Source organism: Zingiber officinale, chromosome 1B, assembly GCF_018446385.1.
Source record: "Zingiber officinale cultivar Zhangliang chromosome 1B, Zo_v1.1, whole genome shotgun sequence".
Lineage (NCBI taxonomy): Eukaryota > Viridiplantae > Streptophyta > Magnoliopsida > Zingiberales > Zingiberaceae > Zingiber > Zingiber officinale.
Genome location: NC_055986.1, coordinates 50288635 through 50295696, shown reverse-complemented (window position 1 = coordinate 50295696; position 7062 = coordinate 50288635). Strand labels below are relative to the sequence as shown.

The following is a 7062-nucleotide window of genomic DNA, read 5'->3' as shown; positions in this document are numbered from 1 at the left end:
TCCATTTACGACCAGGTATTTCTACGAGTTTCACTCACGAAAGGGGTGAAGAGATTGGCCTCAAAGGTAAGCTAGCTCCGCGATATATTGGACTTTTCCAGATCTTGGAAAGGATTAGAGCGGTAGCTTATCGGTTGGCACTATCGCCGTCTTTGGTAGGCGTCCACGATGTATTCCACGTATCTATGCTGAGGAGATACGTACCTGACCTGACACATGTGCTGACAGATATCTCAGTTCTCGTTCAGCCTGACGTCACTTGTGAGGTGATTCCGGTATGGATTATAGATCGGAAAGAGCGTCAATTGCGGAACAAGACTATCCGGCTGGTTAAAGTCGGATGGCAGCATCATTCGGATGAGGAGGCTACTTGGGAGCTCGAGGATACGATCCGAGCTCGATATCCCTATCTTTTCACTTGAGGTATGTGATTTATTTACCGTTCAGCATATATACTTTATATCTGTTGTTAGTACTAGCTGATGGTAGATAACGAAATTTGGGGACCAAATTTTTTATTAGTGGGGGAGAATGTAAAATACCGGAAAATAGGCGAATATTAATAAGAGAATTTTCCAGAATTTTTGGGAATTTTTCGGGAATTTTTCGGAGCTCGTACGGACGAGTTAACGGGGATAAAAATGGGGTCCGGAAAAGCCTGTTTAGACTACCCTGTTTTAATGAGGAAAAGTTTTATTTTATTTTTTTTTTCTCCTTTATCTTTTCTTTTTCTCTTATTTTTTTTCCTCGTGCTCGACACCTTCTCCGCCCGTTCCTTTTCTCCTTCTTCCTCGCGCCGGTTTCCTCTCCCAAACCCGATCTTCTCCTCATCTCTCTCGCGTGCGCACACTCTCCCCTCTGTCGCCGGCGACGAGAGCCGCCTCTCCTCTACCCTGCACAGTGTCGACGCCGGACGGAAGTGCTGCCGGTCTTCCGTGCGTGTCCTAACTTCCTTCCCTGATCCCGAGCGGTTTTTCCTTCTACTCCTCTGCCGCCGGTGACTAGGGCCACAGTCGACTCCCTGTTGCCCTGGTCGCGGAGAGAACGAGCACAGGACTACGGCCGATCAAGCCCCCAGCCCGATTCTCTCCTCTTTGCTCCAAGCCGTGCCCTAGTTAGGGTACACAGCCGTCGGTGGCCACAGATTTCACTTCCTCCCTTCTCTGTGTCGTGCCCTAGGTCATAGCCAACAAGGTGAGGTTCTTGTTCCATTGGTGTGTCATTGGATTGATTGATCTGCTATTGATCCGTTTTGATTGCAGTAGTGAGGTTGTGTGCTGTGAGGCTTGCTTGTTCTTGGTTCCGGCAGCCTTCTTTCCAACAGCTACTTGTTGGTTGCGGATCTAGAGCAGTGTGTGAATTGAGGTACGTATAGAGTGATTGATTAGTGTAATTTGATACTTGAGTATGCTGTAGATGAGTTTAGTTTGGAACATGTAGTAAGACATGTTTTTAGTTTAAAGGTTGTAGTTGAATGTTGAGTGTGATTAGAATGTCATTAATTGAAACATGTTGATACAAGATTAGTGTAATGTTGTATGCATGGATTATTAGTTATTGATTAGGGTTTTGCCCTAATTCAATTTTAGAGATTTGTTTATTTAGCTATTCAGTAGGATTTAGCTAAATAAAATATATATATTTGTTTGTTTAACACAGGATCTTGACGCGAGACGAGTATCTCGGAGTCGGATTTGGACCACTTTATTGGAGGCGGGTACTTTGACTTATGTCTTTTGATATGCATGATAATATGTTTAACATATAACAGTAATTGTGTTACCTGTTTATTTCGGTTGGTCACTACATGATTAGTACATGTTGTTTGTTTATTTATTCTGCACTACATATTATCTACCTGATCACATATGCCTTAGGTAGTGACCTAACCACATGCTCTGTTATATTCTGGATCTAGGGTTTATTTGATACCCTCTTCGATTTGTGTGCCTTCTATTTGATACGTCTTCTTGTGGTACACACTTTGTATCTATTTATATGGATCATGCCATGTTATTCATGAGATTGCCATGTTCAGTATCATGCATCATGATTGCATGCTGTGCGATTGTCGACTCTACTTTGGTTGAGCTCATCGCCAGTTACATGTACTGCACACATCACCCATGGATTTGTATATCTGGCTGGTGTGTGGCGGTTCTGCTGTTTGGCTCCGTTGGTCAGGTGACTCAGCGTGGTAGCCGGCAGTCAGTTCCGCTCTGTTTGGCTCCGTTGGCATTTAGGGTAGCAGCGTGGTAGCCGGCAGATGGTGGACTTTGTTTGGCTCCGTTGGTCAGGAGACTCAGCGTGGTAGCCGGCAGAGATGTCCTCCCCATCATCGTGTACCGGGAGATGAGAGCATTGAGCTCCCCCATTTATGATTTGGGGTCACAGGACAGGAGTACTCCGACAGCATCCCGTTTACTCTGTCATTGCACAGGAGCATTGATTTCAGAGTATGGGGTTGACATATGCATTTATTGCATTTTTATTTGCTTGTGATTGCTGCACTTATATGCTGCATTTGTTTGGATGCATTGATTGACATGCATACAGGATTATGACTCACTCGGTCTGACGACCTGTTACCTTTATACTTTGATCCGGTCAGTACAGTTATCTTTTGATTTCATTTCAGTTGCATTTATCCTCCTCATATTCAGGAGACTGTACGCATGATTAGTGTTGTCTGTTATTTGTTTTATTATGCATATCAGTTGTACCTGCTGAGTGTTGGACTCACCCCGCCTCGAGGCTGTCCGGAGCAGTTCCAGTCGCTGGCCCCCCATCTGCACGTAGAGCTAGTTCTCTACTAGGTTGTTGTTTGCTTTATTTTGGTTTTTCTTCCATCAGACTATGTTTTAGTTTTGTTTTGGATTTTATTTATGGATATTGTACGGATTGTTACCGTTTGATGGACTTTTGGATGGTTTGGTTTTTATTCTACTATATGCCTGCCTGGACGGCAGAAGAGGTGAGTTCGTTGGATTTGAGCTTTACAAGTGTAGTGGAGTAGGGTGGATTTCGAGTCAGAGTCCTATTGTTATTGATTACTGTTATTAACTGCGTGGTTGTGACAGCCAGAGGCTGGATATCTTTATTAACTGCGTAGTGTTTGTCTTTATTTTTTTTGTTATCATTCTAGCCGCCTGTGGCTGATGTATATGTGATATGTAGAAAGTTTCATATTGTCCGCCGTACAGGGGAGATGCTGTCGAAATTTCTTCGGACAGAGACTCCTCTGGGGCGTGACACACAGCGTGCCGTCCTTCTCGCTAGCTGCGTCTTCCGCTCGAGTACCTGTGTTCCTAAGCTCCTGGACACTTAGACACAAGGTTAAATACACACAGGACCTAACTTAACTTGTTGATCACACCAAAACAACCTTGGGGTTCCAACAATCTCCCCCTTTTTGGTGTGATCAACCCAAGTTAAGCTAGGGAAAAAATAGACATAAAACATAAACTAATTTATATTGCAATTAAGTGCAATAAGATAGAAAAAATTAAATTCCAACAGAAAATTTTAATTTTCAATTTTCTCTACCTCCCCCTAGACTTATACTTCTTCTTCTCCCCCTTTGATCACAATAAAAATGGGGTTTAAAATTCTAAGGGTTTAAAGACATAGAAAATTTTGAAAAGTTATCTGTTAAAATATCTCTAAGTCAACAATAGCTTTTTGAAAAGTTTCTGTAACGACCCAAATTTCCTCATTTTGAGCCCCAAAAATAATTCAAAATATTTAGAAATACCTTTAAAATATTTTAGAGATTTTTAGAAATTTTTAGAGTATTTTTACGTAATTTTTGGAGTTCGTTTGACATTTTTACCAAGAGGAAGAAGTTTATAAAATAAAATAAAAAAGTGTTAAGATCGGGTTTTGAACCCAAGATCTTGGACCGAACTAGACCCTAACCAAAGTCAGCCAACCAACTGAGCTAAGCAAGTTTTGCTGAATATATATAGAACAAATGGTATTTAAAGAATAGTTGGTAATAGAAAATAAATCGAAACGAAAAGTGCGCGGCTGAGGAATCGAAGCCGTGACCTTAGAATTGGTCAAAACCCGACTAACCAGGTGATCCAGCCGTCGGTTCTATTTAGAAAAGGTAGGAGATTTATTTAAAGCAGTTAACAGAATATTAAGGTTATAAGAGGAGAACTTAGGGCTTGATTATTTCCTCGTGACCTAATTTTTCTCTCCTCTCCCTCACGAACGGCGTCGGCGCCGATTCTGCCGAGCGAAGGGAAACGAAGCCCTAGCGTCGTCTCCGGCGGCCGGCCGAAGGGGATTTCCGCGAGCTCTTCTCGGATTCGAGCTCCTCTCGTCAAGGAGGACCCGTGAACACGAAGAGAGGCCACGATTTCAAGAGACCCGAACCTTAGAAATCTTCCTTCTTCGGCTGTGAGTTCAAGAACGCAAGTAAGTTGCTACTCACCTGCAGTAGGATAGCTCCGAGGTTTAATCCTTGATTCTCTCCTTGTTCCCGAAGTTTTGCATGAGTTTGTTTATATATTAGAAGTAGTGATTTCTTTCTGGTGCTTGCCGCCGTGAACCCTAAAGGAAGAAAGACGATAATTAGTTTAGACAGTGAGTTGGTTCTGTATTTTCGATTAAGCTTTACCTAAGTTTTGAATTCTAGCAGATTCAAGCATACTATCATCTTCATGTATCAATTTCCTTTATCGTAATAGCATTCTTTCCTTATGCCTTGCTTTGCTGGAAATAATTCAGAATCTGTAGATGATCTAGTTGCATTTCGTTTGGTTTCTGTGAACATTGTTTGAAGCTGAGATTTGATATAGAATTGCCTCTCGAGATTGTTCGATTTCTTTGTTGAGGAATTCGATCTCTGTTTTGTGTTGTTGAACCCTTACAATTGAGTTTTATGATACTTGCAAGTTGTTGCATTAGTAAATTTAATGTAGATACTTCACCTAACTTCTTAGGAGTTTTGGAATTATGGAACAAGTAGTGATGTAGTATATATTTTATCATGCACTAATAGATTTCATATTCATTAAGTGCAGATTTAGTTTAGTTTCATTAAGCAAATGCAGATTTAGTTTAGTTTTTAGCATGTGCAGATTTAATTCTGAGATTTGATTTCCTTCTTCTAATTTCCATTGTAGCATGTTGAAGAATTTTGTTTTCCTATCTATTAGTATTGCCGAAAATTAGATGTATGATCATTAGTGGTTTAGGATTGAATGATAGATGATACATGTTGGTAGTTAGGAATTTAACTAGTTAGGGATTTAACTAGTTAAGTTTTCTTTTTATTTCTATGGAAGCATGCTTAAAGTATCACAGTACAGATTTTTATTAAGTAGAGCAGTGCAGAATTTATGTTAAGCTTTGTATGCAGACTTTTTGTTTAAGTATTGCAGTATTAGAATTTGTTTAAACATTTCAGTTTTTAAAGAAGCATTTTTTAGAAGTATTAACAAGTATAAGAAGATAAAGAAAAGAAAGAAAAAGGCCAAGGCCTTAAGTAGATCCCAAAGTCAAGACTTTAGGGATTTTGGCACACAAGGTGCTAAAGAAAATGCCGAGGCATTATATAGAAGTATTAAAAGATAACAAGTATTTTACTTTTATCAGTGGCACTGTGTTGGACTCTCTGTCCTTGGGCTGGGCTCCCATAGTCGTCCCTAGGTTTAGATAACCTAGTAGTAACGGCTCGGCCGACGGTCGACGGTCGACGACCATAGGGTCTCCAAATGGGCCGCCGAATGGGTCGGGTCGTTACAAAAGTAAAAGCACAGTTGCCGGGCCCAAGAGAAGTTGATTATTATTTTGAAGTATTATAAGTATAAGTTTTTGAACAAGTAAAACGAGTTTTACATAAGTATAAAGTATTAAAGAATAAGTCTTTAAACAAGTGGAATCAGATTCAGAAGGTGTTTAGAATTCAGTAAGTTTAGTTCTTTATTCTACCATGTTTATCTAGTGGATGAGTAGTTTCATGTTTACCTATTAGATGAGTAGCATGATTAGCGAGTAGAATTACATGAGTAGATTTCTTAGCTTTTCTTTGCTATTAGTTTGACATGAGCAGTTATGTTTATGCTTTATTTCTTTTTAGAGCATATAGTTCCTAGTTCTTTTCGTATACATGCACATTCGTGATTTTGTGAGTTAGATAGCGCTTACTAAGCAAATTTTGCTTATAGACTACACTTCCTCTTACTGCAGATACAGGAAAGGAAAAGATATAGAAAGGAAGGCGACAAAGTGGCGCGGATGGTGTGTGATGCCAGGACTATGGAAGCCTTGGGACTTAGTTTAAGAATTTATTAAGATTGTCATTTATTAAGAATGTATTAGATGAGTCATTTAGTCTTCCGCTGTTAGTTAATTGTATGTTTTTATTTTGTTTCCGCTATTCATTACTTGCATGATTTGATTTCATTAAACTGCGTGGTGATGTTATTCCTTTTGTGTGTTTGATATGTGTTCCAGCCACCTGTGGCTGTGTATATTATGTTATGTATGTCAGTTTAAGGTCACCGGTACAGGGGAGACTTTGTCGAAATTTTTCGGTAGGGTTTCCATGTGATTTTTAATCATATCGGTTAAGTAGAGTTAGTAGTTAAGTAACGGTCATCCTTAGAGAGTAGTAGTAGTAAGAAGGGTGGTCGTTACAGTTTCTAAGTTAAAAAAAACTTTCTAAGCCCAAAAGACTTTTATGCAAGAAAATTTAAACATTTTTAAAAAAATTTCTATGCATTTATTTATTTATTTAGTTCTTAATTCTATTTATTAGAAAGTTTTAAATTTTCATTTTAACTTATCATAATTTCTTAAATCAATCTTTTTTAGATTTAATGCTACAAAGATTATACATGCAGAAATTTGTATCATGTTAATTTCTATTTGAATTTCAATTTCATAGAAATATTCAGATGACATAGATTTTAACTTGATAAAATTTTTCGACAATATAAACAATTCTTTCGACAATGTGCAAAAGTCGTTTGAAGGAATATTTTGTAATTTGCAAGAATTTTTTAACAACAAAAATTCTAATTTACAGGAATCTATTAACAATAGATT

At 38.8% G+C, this 7062-nt stretch overlaps 1 long non-coding RNA gene across 1 annotated transcript; it reads left to right on the top strand.

Annotated features, from left to right (window-relative positions):
• Positions 1-763: 763 nt before the first annotated feature.
• Positions 764-1716, top strand: LOC122056262. The gene is made up of 3 exons (XR_006133096.1): positions 764-1194; positions 1263-1365; positions 1660-1716. It is a non-coding gene; the product is annotated as an uncharacterized LOC122056262 (long non-coding RNA).
• The last annotated feature ends 5346 nt before the right edge of the window (positions 1717-7062 follow it).